This window comes from Equus caballus, chromosome 2, assembly GCF_041296265.1.
Source record: "Equus caballus isolate H_3958 breed thoroughbred chromosome 2, TB-T2T, whole genome shotgun sequence".
Classification (NCBI taxonomy): Eukaryota; Metazoa; Chordata; class Mammalia; order Perissodactyla; family Equidae; genus Equus; species Equus caballus.
In genome coordinates, this window is record NC_091685.1 from 113,626,513 (window position 1) to 113,647,621 (window position 21,109).

The following is a 21,109-nucleotide window of genomic DNA, read 5'->3' on the forward strand; positions in this document are numbered from 1 at the left end:
TTTATTTTAATATCTATTCAAGTCGTTTTTAACATTTAATTAACTTTAATGTTATGCTATAAGCTTACATTAACTCTAAAATAAATGATTTTACAATCAATGGAAAATATCTTCACGACTTGAAAAAAAATCCAAGGGCAACAAAGTTCCATAAGGACTATAATAGTGATGGGCGGAGTTCTAGTTTTAACTTCCTAGGGCAGGCCCTTGACAGGCTGCTGTAGATCAGCTGCCCCAAATAATTTTCCTTTTTTTAATTCGGCTTTAAACTATATTCAGAGCCAAGCAGGAATCTGTGGAAGAGCTCACTGCTCGAGTCATGTGGCTTTGCTCATGGCCTCCAGGTTATCCTCTCGCTGCCACATCACCAATTGTCTTTGATGCATAGATTCTGGTGGTAGGTTTAGATACCAGAGACCAAACTATTATTTCACCAGGAGAAGAGTGATAGATTTTATCAATGAACAAATAAAAATGGAGGAGACTCTTATTATAAAGAGACTATGTCACATTTTCTTAAGGTAAAGAAACAATTCTGAAAATAAGGCAAGGGAAGTATAAGAAAGCAATTTCACAGGGCTGCTCCTGGAATATACTGACTCTAGAAATCAGACATGCGCTAGAAATTAAGAAGGAAGAGGAGTGGTTTGAAAAATATGCTTGAGTCTTATTAGCAGAATAGGAGAAGTTTGAGTGTAATAACCAGGAAAGAAAGAGAGTATCACTAAAATTGAAGGAAACAGAAGAAAGACTGAGATTTTAAAAGACAAGTGAGACACCAATGAAATGGCAAGTGCGATGATCAGAGGCCAGGCTATATATCTGAAGGCAAAAAGAGGTGCACCCGAGTGGAAAAGCTACTTCTGTTAATGAGCTTATTAGATAAAGGAGGTGATGACTGAAGTGTTATCAGATCAGAAAGTGAGGCTGATGCCCAAAGGCATCTCACAAAGAGTGGCAAGATCTTCAAGAGCAGATTGAAGTAACTACCTAAGAGAACCAGGATCCAGAAAACGATGGAGAAACGTGCTCTTAGTATCCCTGTCAATGCTCCACATACCGACAGGTTCACCAAGTGGATTCAGAAAGACTGTCAATATATAATAGGGCAAGGAAGACCACCGGTAAGTGGTACTTACCGTTAAGTGAGCTTCAAGCTAAAACAGTTACTATAAATGGGATGCAATTATTACCTGTGTCCCGAGAAACAGACATATAAAATTTACCACATTAGGTTCCTAAGGAAGTACAGGGAAGATGAGATATTCTAAAACAATATGAATATTAGCTATTATCATTTTTACTATTATCTCTATGATGACTACTAATATAATTACTGTTACTACTATTGCTGTGGCTACTGAAACGGTACCATGCAAAAAAAAAAGATAGATTCAGTCTGGTTCTGTCTAGGAGATAAAGTAGGATAGGATTTGTGGACTACTTTTGGCCAACTCAGAACTTATTTTTTATCTCTTATTATGGGGAGACTCATAGGTCAGAATCTAGTAAAGGATATTAGTGAAACAAATACGTGGGCCCCAAATAAAGAAAAAAACTCAGATTCAGCAAACAGTGCTATCACTGCATGAGATAAAAGAAGAAAATAAGCATATTACTCTGTTAAAAATTAATTAACTTGCCCTTCCTAAAAGGGGTATGGGAAAATCAAAAGTCAAAGACTAGGGGCATGTTCTACTTCGGTAGTTCTGGCACATTTGACAAGTCCTGACAGTGTCTTGAGTTAGGGATATTGATCTTAACTATGCCTTTAGTTTTCAAAAACCTCCAAAAGAGCTCCCCATTACTAATTAGCTGTGTTAGCCAGTCTCAAAGATGCCCCCAATGATCCCTGCCTCATGACATTCATACCCTTGTATAGTTCTCTCCCATATTGTATGTGAATTGGTCAGTGGGACCAATAGAATATTACAGAAGTGATAATATGTCACTTTCAAGGTTAGGTCATAAAAGATATTGTGACTTTCTCCTTGCTCTTTCTCTTGAATCACTCTCTAGTGCAGTGAACATGTATGATTTTTGTGTTCTCTATAATGTTTATATTTTCCAAGTTTTCTAAAATTGGTGTTGTTTTAAAATTTAAGATTAGAAAAGGCAATGATGTATTTAATAGGCAGAGAGGAGAGAGAGAGAACACGCATGGCCGAGGGAGTGGCTTGAATGAAGCTACAGTATCAGAAGTGAGTGGGTTTGCCCCTGAGTGAGATTGGCATCCCTCAGAAGCAGACCCTGAGACTAGGACTTGATGCAGGTGGCCCCTGGAAGCACCAGGACAGAAGTGGAGAGGTGAGACCAAGATGGGAAGGAAGGCAATACGAGGTGTGTTCAAGATTAAGATACCAGTGTGGGCAACCAGGACTCAAGTTCACTGGAAACTTCTGGGACACCCACCCAAGGGAGGAAAAAGGCTGGAGAATTTAATCACCAACTCTTTCTGTTGTTGGTTGAGGGCCATTACCAGCAGTATTTACAGTGCTTCCAAACTATTCCGTGTCTGGGCTGAAGGCAATCCTGCAGCCAACGTGCTTGTGGTAAGAAATGCACAGAAATGCAGAGGATTGGGGAAAGACGGTCACACACTGGCAGGGTTTGCTGATGTGCTGCATCAGCAGAGGATACATGCAGGAGACACTGGCCAGTGACGCTGGGACGATAGACTGGGATTGGCTTGTGGCTTCGAATTCTTAAATAAAAAACTTGGGCTTTATTTTATAAGCAATGAAAGAACTGAAGAGTTTATTTACAAACATTTTACTATGCAGAATTTCAAACATTTATAAGATTATTTAAAAAAAAACAGTATAGTGAACCTCCATGAGCCCATCACCTAGTCCCAGTAAGCATCAGCTCTGACCTATCTTACTCTATCTACACTCCCACCCACGTTTTCCCATTCCATATTATTTGAATCAAATCCTAGACACCATATCAATTATTTATAAATATTTCAGTATGTTTGTGTAAAAGACAAGGACCTCTTTTTATTAATCCAACTGTAATATCACCATCAAATCTTAAAAGATAACAGTTTCTTAATACCATCAAATATCCAGGCAATGTTCAAACTATTAACTGACTGAAAGTTTTTAAGAGAAGAATTATGTAGTGAAAGCAATTATTTAGAAATGTTGCTCTCACACCAGTGTGCAGGATGTATTAAAGTCAAGAGATCCAGCCCAGGGAAGTGGGGAGGGAGTAAAAGGTCATCATGACAGGACAGACATGAGATATCCAATGTGTGAGCTAGTGTGATGGTAATCAGGATGGAAACATGGACCCTGAGTGAGAGACCTGGTAGGACCCAGAAAAAGCCAGGATGAAAGCAGCACAAAAGTTGGAAGAACAGTACTTCCACCAGGACACACAGGTAAGCATAAGAGATCACTCATATAGTATGAAAGATGATGAATTTAGTCATAGACCTATTGGCTTTAAAAAAGGATGGGCATCTGGTTGGAAATGTACAGAGAATATCAGGAATATGCAGAAACACCGTTTGGAGGAGAGACTAGGATTGGAGATCTAGATTTGGGAATCACAGAGGTTATGGCTAATTGAAAGAAAGCGTGTGAAAAGAGAAAAATAGTAAAGGGCAGGACAGAACTTCATGCTTGCCTTAAGGAACCAGAAATTAAAACAAAATGTCATGAAAAAAGACAAGAAAGGAACAGTCAAGGAGGTGAGAAAGAAGCAAGAATTGAGATTTTTCACAAAAGCCAATTTCAAGAAGGATAGAGAATCCCAAAATATAAAACGTGCAGGAAAATATTCTGGGGAATCTAAAGTCATCAAATGCTCGGTGGTACTCATTTAGTCATATATTCAGCGACTCTTACCGAGTTCTTATCACATGTCAAACACCGTGATAGCTTCCGGACATAGATGGAAAAGCCAGCCAAGACCCCTCCTTCTCCAAGCTTATAGTGTAGTGAGAGAAGCAGATATTAATTAACTGACTGTGCAAGTAATTATCAACCGCAGTGAGCGCAATGTGGGGAAATCCAAGATGGCAGGAATGAGAGCACCATAGGGGAACTTTATCTGCTCTGGGAGAGTAGGATGGGTAAAGGATGGCTTCCTTGGAATCTTGAATAAATTTGATAGCCACATCCCAGGAATCCTCTAGCACTGCTATTTGACTTACTAGTAAAGACTGACATCATTGTTTTTGTCATTCAAAAAAAGAACATGAAAACATGTCATCCACATTTCCTAGTGGAAATAATTAGACCTCAATTTTGAAAGAAAAGGGATTTTAAGGAGTTTTTATAATCAGCTCATTGTTGAGACATTTTGTACAAATGTTTACAAAGAAAAGAAACCTCACAAAAGCAAGGTGGAGAACATTCTAAATTATTTTTAATAATATCTGACATATTATATGAGTGTCATAAAAGGAAATGCATATTTTGGCTTTGATTTCTGGTATAAAAATTTACCACTGAAACAAATATTTTCTTTTAGAAATCAATATCTTGGTTCTCAGGGCTCAAGCAAAGGTTTTATTTGGAAATTACTTTTCGTTTATACTTATGGTGAGGACAGAAATCGGGACCAGTAGAACACCGTGCCAACAACCACTGATCAAACCTTTATTGTACTGCCATGCTGCCCACATCTACTTTTTATATACACAAAGTTATCTCCAAAAAGATGAAAAGCAAAGGCTTTAATGACCTCATCCGTGCAATAAATAGTAAACTTGAAAGCTGATTTATCTAAGAATTAAGAAATCAGGTTCCAAGACGTGATCTGTGTTTGAATGTTTTAGGAAACGACGTTCATGCAAATTAAACTCTTCCCTTCAGAATGTGCATGGGATTGTTTTATCGTTATTGGAACATTACAATTTATTTTTTTAAAGGAAAAAGTTAGACTCCTTTTAGAAATCTTCCTTGAGACATAGGCTAGTTTTGAAGGTATTAAAAGTTTATTGATATGGTTTCAGATTTCACGTTGCGTGGTCATCAACAAACTACTACTTATTGAGATTTAGTGTAATATTAAAACGTTCTTCCCTTTTCCAACCACATATTTGTGTGAAGCTGAGTTTTCTTCCTATACTTCATCCAAAATACCATACTGTAACAAACTGAATGCAGACGCAGAGAAGAGAATTCAGCTGTCTTCTATTAGGCCGTACATTAAAGACATTTACAAGAATGGAAAATAGTGCCACTCTTCTCATCATATTTTTGTTTTGTTTTGGAAAAACTATATTATGTATTTTAACACGTAATAGGTTTTCATCGTTATTTTTAAATGAATTAATAAATAAATATTTCAAAAATTTCTCACATTTCCTATCTAATGTGATAAATGCCCATAGAAACAGCTTCCATAAACAAACGCTCTTTGGGGGGGTCTTCAATCATTTTTCAGAGTGGAAAGGGGTCCTGAGATCCCGAATAGATACAGTTTCTGTTTACCATGTTTACTTTTGTTATTTTGGATCATTCTTGGGAAGCCTTAAGCACAACATGCTCTTTACAGTATAAGATTATTCAGCTGTGACTCCCACTGAGTGGTTGACATTGACAGCACGGCCAAGTTAGTCTAGTCAAGGGAAGAAGAGGGTATTTGCTCTTATAGAGATCCAAGAGGATAGGAGAAAATTATTGTCAAACTATACGTCATCTATGCTGGGATTGTAATGTAAATGTTTTTTGAAACTGAAAATAGCTGTATTTTTTCCTAATTATAAAAATTCATTACAGGTGCCAGCCCCGTGGCCAAGTGGTTAAATTCGCGCACTCTGCTGCAGTGGCCCAGGGTTTCACTGGTTCGAATGCTGGGCGCAGACTTGGTACCGCTCATCAGGCCATGCTGAGGCGGTGTCCCACATGCCACAACTAGAAGGACCCTCAACTAAGAATATACAACTATGTACCAGGGGGCTTTGGGGAGAAAAAGGAAAAAAATAAAATCTTAAAAAAAAATTAGTTACAAATGTAAGCCTATATAACACAGTAAAGAAGATTCTATAAATCACCCAAATCTATCCATCACTCAAAGATATTGTTAACATTTTGGTACATTTTCTTTCAGACTTTTTTTTTTTTCATATTATAGTGTGTGTGTGTGCGTGTGTGAATGTGTGTGTGTGTCTAAGGAAGAAATAATGTATAAACATAGCGACAAGAGCTCCATGATAATAAAGAATTTCAACTTGGAAATCTCTGGATTCTGAAAATGACTGGGATCTGAGTAAGAATGCTATTGTATAAACCTAAGTGTTAATTTCATTAAATCAAATGCAAACTACCTTACATGCTATAATTAAAAATTTAAATCTAAATGTAGCTAAGTAACAGATCTCGACATTAAACTGTCTTCCAGTTAAAAATTTTAAGATTCTTAATATACAGAAGTCATTCTACTAATCATATTAAAAGGCTGTTATACATGAGAATAAGCACAAGTGAATTGCCACATCTCTATTTTGCTATTTGGTGTTATTAAGAATGCCTGTATTTGAAAAATCTTGTCTCACTGGATCTGCACCTTATCTACCAAGGTAGCCTTAAAATATTACTTTAAAAAGTAATATAATCCTATACATTTACTGACCTTTAAGTTGTATGAAAGGTAAGAAGTAATTAGCATCAAACGTTTCTTAAATTAAGGACCATCTGCTTTTAATTTTTCCTCAGATGTCTTAGTCTTCACTATGGAAAATATAAACTTTCCACAGGTTGGGCATGATTTAAACAATTTTTAAGTGAGTAGAAAAATTGCTAGAACTGGTCATTACACAATAAAGTTGAAATGATAACATCCAAAATATGCTGGTGAATGCTTTTTTTTCTTACCTATCTTGCAAATGTTTCAACTTGATCCTTTTAATTATGTAATCTGCTCTCCTAAAAAAGGAAATGTGTATTTATGCGGCCTCCTGAATTATTTTATGTATCATTTTCAAGCATCACTGATGAGTTCCAGCAATCAATTTTGAACAATAGTTACCTAAAATAATATATTGAAGCCTTAGTGAGGTTCTTTTTTGTTACCCCATATTGAAAAGTATTTCACTATATTTTAATATATCTTAGATTAAATGAGTTGAGTTTCGAGCAAAATAAACTCAATCTATAGTTTTGACTTGATACATGTTGTTTATAACCTTTAATTTTAAATTATATCTTCTTGATTTCAAAGTTGTCTTGCACACTACCCATTTCCATAAGGCATGAATATGAACTGCAAAGGCAACAGATATGAAGAAAGAAAGGCATTTACAAAGTAACATAAATGTAGTCCAAACAATGCATATGAGAATTATGTTAACTTGTTATTGTATTTTCAGTTTAAAACATGCTAATCTAACAATTAAGTTATTGTCATTTAGGAGCATACTTAACAAACACGAAGGGCACCTACTGAAAACATATACACTAGTTTTAGACGTTAACAAAATCAGAGTTTAATTCAAATGGACATAAAAACTTTGGACTTCAAATAATCCCATTTATATGCATGTAGATGTTCTCACAGGCTGTAGAAAGTCCCCACCATGTTCATTTCAAGATGGATATATACAGCATTTCCTTCAGCTCACAAAATGTGGGCATAAAACAATCTACAGAAGCTTTTTATGGGGTTTAAAAGAGTTTTAATCACCCATGACAACTGCACTCCTCTCTCAACACAAAACTGCTTTTGAAACCAAGCATTCATTTGCTAAAACAAGGCATCTGCTGTTAAAAAGAGATTGATTATCCTGGGGTCTGACCTAATTGGGAGATTAGATATGGTTCTCTACTCTGGATGGCATGGTTTATAGAGAAAAAAGAAAAATAGACCAAAAAAGGGCAAACTTCTTTCGGACTCCAGTGCACTTTTATTTAATTCTAATTTTCTTTAAATAGAAGCAAACAGTATTGCAAATGTCAGGTTGGTGAAATTAGTGTGGTCTGAGTTACAAATTCATTGAGTTCATCATGTCATTTCTTTAGTTTAATGGGTACATTTTCACTTGCATCACATAAACCAAACAGTACCCCCCAAATGACATTTTTGTCATATCCCACTGAGTTAAGATCACTATATAATAGACACACACGCACACACACAAATCTGGCCTTTTACTGATGGTATTATTTCAGCGTTTTCTATTGACAGTTAGGTATGGGTTTGTTCCCCCAAACACAGACATCACCTCATTGCTGTGGCTAATTGCATTTTTCTTCCTAGCCTTTGACAACCAGACCTTTGTTAATGCTATTCACCAATATTTCAGACTCAGGTCATCCATCCAAAACATGACAAAAGACCCAGATGCTCATGTAAATTGCACTCCCCAAAAGTACCGCCCTCTTCCTCCCAGCAGATACAGACCCATGACCCCTCCCATTTCTGTCCACTCCCTTTGTTTTCACCTAATCTGTCATGCTTGGCAAAATGGTTATTCATAGGCTTTAAGAAACATTATACTTTGTTTACATAATAAGTCAAATAATCAAGTTAATTATGAAGTCTAATTTTCTTTATAAAATTTAAAAATTGCTTATTCCAATCGATTTTCAAAATGGACCCATTTTCCAGAATAAAGATTTCTTTCTGATCATTTTTTACCCCTTCTTGAACTCTCAAGATAAAACCACTTGATTGTCCTTTTTCACTGAAGAAAATGGAAGAAAAAAGGCTTCAAGTAGAAGTGTTCAAGCAGAAGTGAGGACTGAATCATTCATAAAATGTCTCATAATTAAAAAGTCAGTTTTACGTAATTGATGCTTTCTTATTGCCTTCAGTACAATTGGCATGAAGCATTAATTACTCAGAATTTCTACTTTCCTAAAACCTTAAGTAACTTAAAAATAATTTTGAGATACTTGGAAACTACTATAATGATGCATTAAAAGGAAGGTTACCATAGATTCAAATGGCATAGGGAACATACTATGTGTGTGTGGATGTATCCACGTTCCAGATTCGAGGTTTCTTTCCATTCATTTTTCACCCTTTATGTATTTTCACCTCATAAATTTTAATATTCACTATTTTTTGGATACTAAGTCACTGCAAGAGAGAGAAAGAAATAGATAATTTATTAAATGGAAAAATAATTTATCCAGATAGAAGCCAACAGCAATAATTTCATATTTTAAAGAGAGCATAAAGATCAAATTAATATACAATCACACATCGCTTAACGAGAGGGATACCTTCTGACAAATGCATCGATAGGAGATTTCCTTGTGTGACTATCATAGAGTGTACACTTACACAAACCTAGATGGTGTAGCTTACTACACACCTAGGCTATATGGCACTAATCTTATGGGGCCACCATCATATATGCAGTCCATCGTTGACCAAAATGTCATTACATGGCAGGAAACTGTATACAATTTTCAGATCTTCATTTTAAAGACTTTCAAATTTAATTAAAATTGAGTGAAAACTTAAATAAAACAAAACTTTTAAAGTGAAAACTAATAAAGTGAAAACTTAAGAAAATACTATCTTCCACTATCCTTATCTTCCACTCACAAATACAACCACACTAAATTCAATATGTTCATCTGTTTGTCATAATACCAAAAAAAGAGACAGAAATACTTGATGGAATTCATATAATAGAATGACATCAAACATTAATAACCATTAGAGTTCAGCAACTATTATGGAATGTGTCAGTAACGTTAGGAACTGACTGACACAGGCCATCAGTTTACCGGAATTCTCCATGGCGAGGCTGAAACATGCAGGGCTTCTCTCTGAATCAAGTCAGAACAGAGAGCAGGACAGCTGAGACAAAAGTGCAGGGGAAGACACCAAACAAGGCCAGAGGAAAGGGCAGCAGTTGAAAAGAAGACTGAAAATTTGGAGAAGTTAAACGACCAGAAATCAAAGACACCGAAGACAGGAAAAAAAGGGGAAAACTGATGAATCTGTGCTAACGAGGCAAAACTGGGAACTGTCCTGGTAATTACAGCACTCACTGGAATTTAAACAGTGAAGAAACAGTCTTGAGTGCCTCTTGCCTAGGCTGTGACCGTGGCTTTCCAGTCCGTACTTCACGTCAGCTATGATAATGTTACTGAAACATCACTTTAATTATATTGTTGCCAACTTCAAAAACCTTCAATGGCTCTCTAAAGTCTCGTGGGAGAAGTCCAGATTTTTCGGCCTGCCACACAGGCTCTCTAAAAAAAGGACCTAGATGTGATCTGATTACAGGAAGATTGCGTCCTGGGTGAAAGTGAGCTAGGTTGGTGCTTACACACGTTGGTGCATTGATTTTAAATTCTGTGCCTGTAATGTCCTACCTATAGGTCTACATCTAAAAAGGTTCCTTTCCTGCCTTTTCTTTATGACTCAAGTTGAACTTAATGTTCTCCCTTAAACCTTCCATAATGCCACCCATTTTTGCCTGCTAAGTTCTAAGGACTCCAAGTTCTGTGTCCTCCACGAAGCACTACCTTGGCTATCTTTGAATTCATTTGCATATACTGCATGCCTTCACCTGGTTCTCATCTTATACCTCCTTATTTGCAGTTATTTTTGTGTATTGGCTACCCAGTACACAGAAACACCTGGCAAAGAAAGATTGTTTTTGTCCCCTCTTGCACCCATACAGCACCATGTCAGGAGATAAATAGCACTCAATAAATATCTGTCGAGGAACGGTGCTCTGTATCGTCATTTCTCCTTGATTGACTTCTCTTCCCATTCCCCACAATGGCTGCTTCCAAAACTTTCCCAGCTCTTTTCATTTGTCTATCTTTGTCCTCCCCCACTTCCCTATCTTGGCTCTTCCTCCATTGAGAAACTAAAGGTTACCTCTCACTTAATGTTTCATGAAAAATAAGAATTTATCTATACTCTCACCTCTCCTTTCTCGCATATTTTCATTTTCCAGGAGTGAAATGTGTGTTTTAAGGCTTATTCTCCATTTGGGTCCTTGATGCCACTGCTTTCTGTGGCCTCCAGTGTCTGGCTCTATTAGCTACAACTTTCCAACTTTCAAGTGCGATTTTTGTATTTCTTCTGGTTCCTTTTCCTCTATATTCCTAAAATAAAATTCCCAAGACCCAGCAATTGCTCATGTTATTTCTCCACTCTCCGTTTCTCTTACTCACGAAACTTTTGCTTCTATCTCCTTATCCCTCATTCCCAAACTCCTTGCAAAAGACTTCCATCCCCGACCATGTGACCCAAATTGCTTCCTCTTAGTTCACACACATCTTTTAAGAATACTATGTAATGATGTTTTCCCAGTCATTCTTATTTGTGCTGAAGTGTGTACTGAACAACTAAAATAATGTTTTTCCACCTAACTCAAATTCACAAAGTGAGTTTTTATGACATTCATCTCTCATGGTTTGCCTACTACTTTTCTATTTCTTCTGAGTTTCCTTCACTGTTTCTTCTTCCTCTAGGCATCATTTTATTAGTTATTACCCCCAAATCATTCCCTGAGTCTTTTCTCTTCCTGGCCTAAACTCACTTGAAGGAAAACCAGTCCAATTCCACAAACTTCTATAATCTCCAGGTTTACAATTCCGCTATGACCTCCAAGACTCCAGAAGTGATTCTTCAGAGTTCAACCAAACGCATCTGAACACATGTTGAAAATGCCTCTCAGATTTCTCAGCTCTTTACACTCTTACTGAGAGGACGTTCTTATTTCCTTTTATCAGATCTATTTATAGGGTTGGCAAGCTGAGCAGTAGGCTGGATTTCAATCACCATTCTATCCCTTGGCCAGAGCATTTGTATAGCACACAAAATAAAAAACCATTTCTGTTGTTGCAACCCTACTCTGGGTATCCTTTTTGGCTGCCACTCTTAACCGGAAGAGCCAATACCCCACCTTGGACCCCACCTCTTGTCTCTCTAATTCCACTTTTGGCCTCTTTCCCTGGCTCCATCCCCTATCCTAAGCTCAGACTCTTCTCTCTTTTGCTGAGTTTTCATTAAGTTTCCAGCCATTGAGCTCCACTGCATTCCATTGTTGGATGGGTCCCAGGAGTCTCCCATCAAGCATGGAGGAAGGGACAGAGCATAAGGACTCACTGTGGTTCACCTCAAGATATTATCTAAAATATAGTCAGATTTCCACACTTTCAGGATTCACATCCTGCTGTCACCTAGATTGCTTGGACTTGACTCCAGTTCTCCTAGCTGGGGGACCTTAGATAAATTGTCCAACTTCTTTCTGTAACTTAGTTTCCTCAGATATAAAATGCAGGTAATAATAGTATCCAACTCATGGGCTTGTGAAGGGATTAAACAAGTTGATTCATGTAAAGCACTTACAACAGTGCCTGGCAGATAATGCGTGTTCAATAAATGCTAGCTGTTATTATTATATCTGGCTTGTCGTAATGGCAAGAGAGTATCTGTCCCCATCTTTGCCTTAAGTTGCATTACCTAAGGCTCCCTTTAGCAATCCTAGATTATACAAGTACCAGACACAGGAAAGGTACATGGGAAAATGGGGGAAAAGCTATCTGAATAATAATAATAACTAATAATAATAATAACAATAATGTGACAATAACAATAATAATATAATATAGTAACAGTAAGCCAAAGCTTCATTTGCATTATCTCATGTAATCCTTACACAAATTTTATGTGGCAAGTACTATTGTTACCCCCATTTTACAGATAAGCAAAAAAATTCTCATATAATTCTCCTTAAATTATTCAGATAAATTGTTCTGCCTCTAAAAAGTTTCTCTAGAACATGCTAGACTGATACCCTTTTCTTGCTGCTTCTAGTAGCTTGCTTGGAGATTCCTGCTTCCTCAGACAATGCCATGACACTTCACCTCTACGCTACCAGGAATAAAAATTTTTTCATGTGAGTCAAGTGGACTTTTACTGCATGGGAATTTGTGGAAACTCCTAGGAGAGTTTTTATTCAATGCCTTCAGAAGATTTAAGAGGGAAATGAATGAATGGAGTTCAAAAATTTGGGGCATTCCTTCCCAATAAAGAAGCCGGCATGGAGATTGATAGCTCAGCTTTACACACAGGCATGCAAGTCAGCTATCCTAACTACACCTGTTCCGTGTCTACCTGGGAGAGAGGACAAGAAGCAACACTACCATCCCCAACTCAGTGTGATGCATCCCTCAACCAAGAGGGTTTCTGCACACGTCTCCTAAACCAATGATTTCCAAAGTGGAATAGATGCACAAAACAATTTGTTGCGGCACAGGAAGAAATGTTAGAACTTCTATTTATGTTGATTTTTCCATCTAAGAAAATAAACTAAGCTGTACTAAAATGTAACAAATGGCTTGACATTGGCATCTTCACACAGCCTACATGTCAGAAAGTCACAGGTCACAGTTGGGATCTGAGGAAATGAAGATCCACCATCCCAAACTGACTGACCTTTTCTATGTGCAGGTGGCAGTTGCTACTGTGCTACCCAACAAGAGCTCCAGAAAACAGAACACTCAGTATGCCCTTTCAAAGAAAAAGTCACTTTTTAAAAATGAATTAGCAAGTAAATGTTTTTCAAAAGACACTCACATTACCAAGAGAGCATACCTGTGTCAGTTATTAAAAAATACCTTCTCATCTGCACAATTGAAAAACCTGAAGACTGATTTTTCTAATTTATTTATAATTTTTGTAAATTACAAATTAGTTCCACAGGCAATTAAAAGATGGAAACAGTTAGTTCAATCAGTTCCAAACTAATAGACAGGTGTTATATTTTTAAGAAATGGGTCAAAACTGCTTAAACCTTTGTTTTTAGACTCATTTGTTAAAATTATAAAAAATACACTACTTTTTAATTAGTTTTTAAGACCATCTAATTAGTACCAGGAAAATAGGGAATTTAATAATCACTTTTCAACATAAACTTTGCATAATTGCTAAAAACGGGTAAATAAAAATAAATAAGAAGTCATCAAAGCACGTCTTCCATTTGGATCTTCACATCTTTGTGACATATCTTTTTTAGTTCTGATGGTCAAAAAAACTAAAAAGAAGCCCAAGTATTAAAATAATCTGGAGTATAAGACATTTAAATGACTCTTCACAACTAATGAAACCAAGATTTAAAAAAATAAAGAAACATATTCACCACATGTCTTAATATGGTTATTAACATATTTAGTGAAAGTGAAAATAATTTAGTTTCTAGTGATATAACAAAAATCATTTTTAAAAATAAATGTTTATCACATCTTTCTTAATCTCTAACATCTGTGTATGATATATATACAAACACACACATACAGTATGCCTAATGTCATGGAAAATATTTACAATTTAGAGATAAATAAACCCATATTGGAGTATATTTATTACTTTTTCTGTCACTGAGGGAATACACTATCTTAAACAAAAAGATCTTTGAGAAAGAGAAAAGGAAGGTACATTCACATTTCCAGAGTTCTTTGAATAACCTTCAAAGTTCTAGTCTCCCAGGAGGCATAGGCAAGTGTACTTGGTGCCTGGGTAATGGTCTGCCCTTCCCACACTCCTGATCTTTTTCCTAAGTCAGGCAGCACCCCAGGGATAGCAACACATAACATCACATGTCCCTAAGATGCTCAACTTCTGTGTTCCAGTAATATTTTTGGCTGCTTTTGGGAGTTAAATTTTATCATTTCTTATTAATTAAATGGAGACTAAAGATCATTCAAAATTAATAAGAATTGTAATGTAAAATTCCAGAAAGCAAAAGGAAACTATCTTATTAATAATCTTTTAATTATAAAAATTCATAACCACACCTTACTTTTAAGAATAACAAAATTCTGAAATACATTTTAAAATATCTAAATGCTACAGTCTGCTGTTTCTCATAGTAGGATCTGTACGAATATTCTTGGAGATATGCTAATTAAATGAAATTTGATTTCAAGTTTTATTTTGATGATAATGTAACAGGATTAAAAATGTATATTCTGGATCATCCAGAAGATACCTTAAAACAGAGAATTGCCGTCTATTTCAGTGTGAAAAGTCAGCTTCTGTATTTACAACCATATGGGGACTAAGCAATCGTAAAACTATACCATTTAATTTCTAACCCACTTGCTCTGCAACATTAAATCAAAAAATCTGGAGTTTAGTAAAGCCTTTTTGTCGTGAGTTGATGTTAAATAGGTTATCTACATTATCCAAGAATGAAAAACACTGTCATATTCAATTTATAAGTGGAAAACCCCAGCACAAATAATAGAATTAATGTGCATGACTGATCTGTAACCTGATAAATATGGCTTGACTACTGTATTGTTTGAATGAGCTATAAACACAAGGCAAGTTATAAAAAAACTGTTCCAGTTCAAAAATCCAACTTTATCTGAATAGAAAAATATAAATGAATTTAAAGTAAAGTGATTTTTCATGTTTTCACAAAGATTTTTCTTCCTATAAATGTTGTATGAAATGGTATTAACAAGTATTTGAGAAAGACCCACATTTATGGTTTATTGCTTATTTTGTTTTGTCTACGAAACTCCTCAAAAAATATTTTTCCACTTACTCAAATGACATTTTATCTATGCTATTACTTGGTAGATTTAGCAGAACTAATTCAACTATATTTACACATTAAGCAATAATAAAAATAACCCTACATACAAAATATTCGGAAGCAATCAGTTAAAAATGTACTATAGGCATAAAATGCTTGACCAAATTTAATATATAATTATAAAATCATTTAACACATTAAATCTATTTTTATTAATTTAATGCCAATCATAGCTTTTAAATTCTCAGAGGCTTTGTGTTCGTAGTTTCCATATCTGAAACTGTTCTGAGTTGTTTTGAATTTCAATTATATTTTAGAATACACTGTGCTGTCAAACTCAACTGACTGGAGAACCCATTCGTCATATATTTATTATACACATGCATATATATATATATCCCAGCAAACAGTCTCTGGAGATTAAATGTGAATAAGATTATCACCTACATTTCAAATTACACCTGTGGGTACCTAATCATGGTTGAACTATGAAAAAACTTCCAAGTGATTGTATATCATCATAGTAGTATTATAATAAAATATCACAATAAAATCATAATAAAACACGGTAATACTTTCTGATAAGGAACAGTCCATATTTTTCATTACAAGAACTGATAGAATTATCAATATGTTTTAAATAATATTTAGTACTTAATTTTTACTAAAGATAAAATTTCAATATCCTATGCATGCAACTGGACCATTAAAAATTATGAATGATGCCACTAGAGACATATTTGTTGACTTTATGTCATTGCTTACTAATAAAATGTCGTGATTCAAATTTATTGTGCTACTTTACTGAATGTGTGAACCAATAATCAGAGTCCTTAGGAGGAAAGTATGTGGGGAAAATGGGTCTTTAGGAAATTTACATTATGCAATTTAATTCTTAAGCCCATGAAATAATATAAACATTCATTAGATCTATAGAATAAACCTTAAGTAATCAGAGTATAAAACGTCTGATTTTAATTCTTGCCTTTCACATCAAATAAGAAATGATCTATATGATATAAGAAATAGAACAACTTTAAGATCTATGATAGCATCCTTTTTTTAAGAAAAGCAAGTTCTCCAAGCTGCCATAATTGAATAGTTATATGCACAAGGATTCTGTTTTTCAAAATTCAGTAGTTGAATGTCTTATTACAATTATCATAAAGATAAGTATTCCTCACTATTTTATCACAGAATATTTCAATATGTTGGCCTCAAGAATAAAATAACACCTTACAACTTGAAGAAAAACTCTCATAAGTCTATAAGAATAATGATTCAACCACTAAAATGTTTTCTTTTTTCGCATAAAAGCAAATCAGTATGCAAATTAAATGAAATATAAATAAATATATATATATGTTTCCACGCAAGAGCACACATATACTAAATGTTTAAAAGAAGGATACCAGTTCTGTAATATGTTATGATTCAACATTTCATTCTGATGCATTCCACATATATAAATACCTTAGAAACCACTAAATTTATTTTCCCTTCATTTTGCTTTGAACTGAAGTACATATACACGGACTGAATTTTTAAAAGGTATTATTTCACATGTAAACAGTGCCATCTTCTGGCAGTTAAAACTATTTCTGCCTTGAATAAAATTCATTATGGATTGTAGTTGCCATTTTCTTGACAAGTTGTGTGTACAGGATGTTGAGTGAAAAATCCTTAGTCTAAAATCAGTTAATTTAAAAAAATTATCTTTAAAACATAAGAGCATTTTTCAGTGTGTCTTCAAATAGATATAATTTAAACAGAGACTAAGCCAGAAACCCTAGATTCTACTACTAAATTTTCTACTAACTAGATATTGGATCTTAGACTAACTATGGAGCTACTGTGGACCTCGGTTTCCTCGTCTATAAGATTGCTCAACTAAGTCATTAATTAAGTTACTTTCAGTCTAAAACTCCATTTGATTCTAATTTTAGAAATTTTTATGAATATTTCTGATATTAGCATCCTAATAAGGAATATAGGCCTGTTTATGACACACTTTTCAGGGTTACTTCTTTTATAATACAGGTTTGTTTGGTTATGCATTCTGCTTGAATTTTCTGCAGAAATAAATTTTAATGTCTACTTCTCCCTGTCAAAATAGCCTTCCCCTAAAGAACACACATTACGAAGACTTCACTGAATTATGAGTAGAAGTAAACTCTGACAATAAGTTAAAAAAATTTCCTGTAAAGACAAGCGTGTATGCTTTAGGTAAGACAGAACTCAATGTCAAACCAAGCGCCCAAGAGTAAAGGGGAAAGTCCCTCAAAAGATAATAGAATCTTTTTTTTTCTTTTGTGTGAGTCTGTGTGTTTACTGAAGCATAACTGACATACAGTACTATATTAGTCTCAAGTACAACATAGTGATTCGGTATTTTCATACACTACGAAATGATCAGTCACCACCATATGTCCGTTACCATCTGTCACCATAGAAAGTTATTAAAATATTATTGACTATATTCCCTATGCTGTGTACTACATCTCTGTGACTTATTTATTTTGTAACTGGAAATTTGTATCTCTTAATCCCCTTCACGTATTTCACCCAACCCACCCCCATACCCTCTGGTGACCACCAGTTTGTTCTCTGCATCTATGAGTCTGTTTCTGTTTTGTTTTGTTTGTTCATTTGTTTCATTTTTTAGCTTCCACATATACGTGAAATCATATGGTGTTTGTTTTCCTCTGACTTATTTCACTTAGCATAATACCCTCCACTTCCATTCATGTTGTTGGAAATGGCAAGATTTCATTCCTTTTTATGGCTGAGTAATATTTCATTGCATATATATACCACATCTTCTTTATCCATTCATCTATCAATGGACACTTAGGTTGCTTGCATACCTTGGCTATTGTAAATAAAGCATATATCTTTTTGAGTTAGTATTTTTGCTTTCTTCAGGTCAATACCTAGAAGTGGAATTGCTGGATCATATGATAGTTCTATTTTTAATTTTTTGAGGAAGCTTCATACTGTTTTCCACAGTGGCTGCACCAGTTTACCATCCCACCAACAATGCATGAGGATTCCCTCCCCCCACCCCCCCCCCGTCCTTGCCAACACGTGTTATGTGTTGTCTTTTTGATGATAGACCTTCTGACAGGTATGTCGTCATATTGTGGGTTTGATTTGCGTTTCCTTGATAACTAGTCATGTTGAGCATTTTTCATGTGTCTGTTGGCCACATGTATGTCTTCTCTGGAAAAATGTGTATTCATATCCTCTGCCCACTTTATAATTTGATTTTTTTTAAATATTGAGTTGTATATAACTTTATATATTTTGGATATTAACCCCTTCAGGTATATCGTTTGCAAATATTTCCTCCCATTCCATAGGTTGCCTTTTCATTTTGTTGATTGTTTTCTTTGCTGTGCAAAATCTTTTTAGTTTGATGTAGTCCTATTTGTTTATTTTTGTTTCTGTTTCCCTTGCCTGAAGAGATACATTCAAAAAAATATTTCTGAGACCAATGTCAAAGAGTTTACTGCCTATATTTTCTTCTAGGAGTTTTATGGTTTCAGGTCTTACATTTAAGTCTTTAACCCATTTTGAGTTTATTTTTGACTATGGTGTAAGAAAGTGGTTCAGTTTAATTCTTTTACACATAGTTGTCCAGTTTTCTCAACACCATTTATTGAAGAGACTGTCTTTTCCCCACTGTATATTCGTGCCTCTTTTGTGGTAGATTAATTAACCTTATAAGCATGAGATTATTTCTGGGCTCTCTATTCTGTTCCATTGATCTACGTATCTTTTTTTGTGCCAGTACCATACTGTTTTGATTACAATAGCTTTGTATTATACTTTGAAATAAGGAAGCATGATACCTCCAGCTTTGTTTTTCTTTCTCAAAATTGCTATGGCTATTCAGCATCTCCTGTGGTTCCACACAAGTTTTGGGATTATCTGTTCTAGTTCTGGGAAAAATGCCTCTAGTATTTTGATAGGGATTGCATTGAATCTGTAGATTTCTTGGGTAGTATGGACATTTTAACAATATTAATTCTTCCAATCCATGAGCACAGTATATCTTTCCATTTGTTCGCGTCGTCTTCAACTTCCTTCATCAATGTCGTATAGTTTTCAGTGTACAGGTCTTTCACCTTTTTGGTTGGGTTTATTCCTAGGTATTTTATTCTTTTGGATGCAATTGTAAATTGGGTTGTTTTCTTGATTTCTTTTTCTGATGCTTCATTATTAGTGTATATTAATGCAATAGATTTCTGTATATTAATTTTGTATCCTGCAACTTTACTGAATTCATTTATTAGTTACAACAGTTTTTGGTGTAGTCTCTAGGGTTTTCTAGATATAGTATGTCATCTGCAAATAGTGACAGTTTTATTTCTTCCTTTCCAATTTGGATGTCTTTTATTTCTTTTTCTTGCCTAATTGCTGTCGCTAGGACTTCCAATACTATGCTGAATAAAAATTGTGAGAGTGGGCATATTTGTCTTGATCTTGATCATAGAAGAAAAGCTTTTAGCTTTTCACCATTGAGTATGGTGTTAGCTGTGGGTTTGTCATATATGGCCTTTAATACGTTGAGTTATTTTCCATCTATACCCACTTTGTTGAGAGTTTTTAATCATAAATGGATGTTGAATTTTGTCAAACACTCTTTCTGCATCTTTTGAGATGATCATATGATTTTTATCCTTTGTTTAGTTAATGTGGTATATGATGTTGATTGATATGCAGATGTCTAACCGCCCTTGCATCTCTGGAATAAATCCCACTTGATCATGCTGTACGATCCTTTTAAAGCATTGTTGGGCTCAGTTTGTTAGTATTTTTGTATCTATGTTCATCAGGATATTAGCCTATATTTTCTTTTTTTTTGTAGTGTCTTTGTCTGGTTTTTGTATCGGGGTAATTTTGGCCTTGTAAAATGAGTTTGGAAGCATTCCTTCTTCTTCAATTTTTTGGAATAATTTGAGAAGAATAGGTATTAATTCGCTTTTAAATGTTTGGTAGAATTCACCTACGATGCCATCTGGTCTTAGACTTTTGTTTGTTGGGAGGTTTTTTTATTACTGATCCAATTTTATTGTTAGTAATTGGACTATTCAGATTTTCTATCACTTCATGATTCAGTCTTAGAAGACTGTATGTTTCTAGAAATTTACTCATTTCTTCCAGGTTCTCCAATTGGTTGGCATATACTTGTTCACAGTAGTCTCCTAAGATCCTTTATATTTCTGTGGTATCAGTTGTAACATCCTCTTTCATTTCTGATTTTGTTTATTTGGGCTCTCTCTCTCTTTTTTTCTTAATGAGTCTGGCTAAAGGTTTATATATATATTTGTTTACCTTTTCAAAAAACCAGCTCTTAGTTTCATAGATATTTTCCATTTTTTTTCAAGTCTCTATTCCATTTATTTCCATTCTTTATTACTTACTTCCTTCTACTAACTTTGGGTTTTGCTTGTTCTTCTTTTTCTAGTTTCTTTAGGTGTAAAGTTAGACTGCTCATTTGAAATTTTTCTTGTTTCTTAAGATAATCCTATATCACTATAAACCTCCCTCTTAAAACTGCTTCACTGTGTCCTATAGACTTTGGGACATTGTGCTTCCATTTTCATTTGTTTCAAGGCATTT

At 34.9% G+C, this 21,109-nt stretch overlaps 1 long non-coding RNA gene across 1 annotated transcript in view; it reads right to left on the reverse strand.

The window, feature by feature from the left end:
• Nucleotides 1–21,109, reverse strand: part of LOC138923088 (uncharacterized) — a 50,661-nt gene that overhangs the window by 22,825 nt on the left and 6,727 nt on the right. Inside the window, exon 2 of the long non-coding RNA XR_011436215.1 lies at nt 8,921–9,039. This is a non-coding gene — a long non-coding RNA (uncharacterized lncRNA). The remainder of the gene's footprint in view (nt 1–8,920; nt 9,040–21,109) is intronic.